General features: G+C 49.6%; 1 protein-coding gene across 4 annotated transcripts in view; it reads right to left on the minus strand.

Moving 5' to 3' along the window:
• The window catches only part of LOC123071790 (pumilio homolog 24), a 14,104-nt gene that overhangs the window by 7,518 nt on the left and 5,139 nt on the right, over positions 1-1,447 (minus strand). For 3 of the 4 annotated variants that reach the window (XR_006434525.1, XR_006434524.1, XR_006434526.1), the window contains exon 8: positions 1,314-1,428. The exons of the other annotated variant lie outside the window; for it this stretch is intronic. The gene's annotated coding sequence lies outside the window, so the exon portion shown is untranslated. The remainder of the gene's footprint in view (positions 1-1,313; positions 1,429-1,447) is intronic. 4 annotated transcript variants of the gene reach the window in all.

Here is a 1,447-nt window from a genome sequence, read left to right on the forward strand (position 1 = left end):
GCATTGAAGATGGGGGGTCGTGCAACTTCACCAAGCAAAGTGGAACGGCCAAGCTCCTGCACATGGCTTCACTCATCCTATGGGACGAGGCCACCATGACGAAGCGACAAGCGGTTGAGGCACTGGACAATAGCATGCGGGACATCATGGGACGACGGGACCGACTATTCGGGGGAAAGACTGTCGTGTTCGGTGGGGACTTCAGGCAGGTGCTTCCGGTCGTCAGGAAGGGGTCACGGGGTCAGATAATTGATGCGACCTTGCGGAGTTCGTACATATGGAAGGGCATGCGCCACCTAAGGCTCCTCACCAACATGAGGGCGCATAACGACCCGTGGTTCGCAGATTACTTGCTAAGGGTAGGCAACGGCACCGAGGAAACCGACGAGGAAGGCAACATAAGGCTCCCAGAAGATATTTGTGTGCAGCCAACAGAAGACGGCGTTGACCTAGAGAAGCTAATCGACCATGTATTTCCTGCTCTAGACGACAACATGGCTGATCCAAATTACATGACATCTCGAACGATCCTCTCCACCAAGAACGACAACATTGATAAGGTAAACACACGCATGATAGAGCGCTTCCAGGGCGAAGAGAAGATCTACCACATTTTTGATATTGCAGAGGATAATCCACATGGCTACTATGCCCCCGGGTTCCTGAACAACCTAACTCCCAACGGGCTGCCTCCGCATGCGCTCAAACTGAAGTTAAATTGCCCCGTTATACTGTTGAGAAACATTGATCCAGCTAATGGGTTGTGTAACGGCACAAGGCTTGTGGTCCGGGGTTTCCAAAGGAACGCCATCGACGCAGAAATCGTGCTAGGACAACATGCTGGTAGGAGGGTGTTCCTTCCTCGGATACCTCTCTGCCCATCCGATGACGATATATTCCCTTTCAAGTTCAAGAGGAAGCAGTTCCCTATTAGGCTCAGTTTTGCCATGACAATCAACAAGGCACAAGGGCAGACCATCCCGATTGTCGGGGTGTACCTACCAGACCCGATATTCTCTCACGGTCAGCTCTACGTCGCATTGTCTAGAGCCACTGCGAAGAGGAACATTAAGATTCTCGCCATCAAGGACAACGACAATGGTAAGGGCAAGGGCAAGGGCAAGGGCAAGGAACAAATCAATAATTCAAATAAGCGAAAAAGATCTGAGCCCTTATTAACGACCATGAAGAACATAGTCTACAAGGAAGTCCTTAGCACATGAAGTCGCCGGATCAAATTATAGCAACTCAAGGTAAAGTATTCAATTCTGCATTACAACCACATACTATTGTAGATCTTAATGCACACTGACCTGAGTTTGTTGCTGCGTAGTACTCGAGGGAGCATGGTCAGTCTTCAGAAACCATGAGTATTCCTTTCGCGACATCTGCCCGTCCTATACTTGGTCAAAGATGGACCTGTTTAAGCTGGAAATAACAAGAGACA

Source organism: Triticum aestivum, chromosome 3B (assembly GCF_018294505.1).
Source record: "Triticum aestivum cultivar Chinese Spring chromosome 3B, IWGSC CS RefSeq v2.1, whole genome shotgun sequence".
Taxonomy (NCBI): domain Eukaryota; kingdom Viridiplantae; phylum Streptophyta; class Magnoliopsida; order Poales; family Poaceae; genus Triticum; species Triticum aestivum.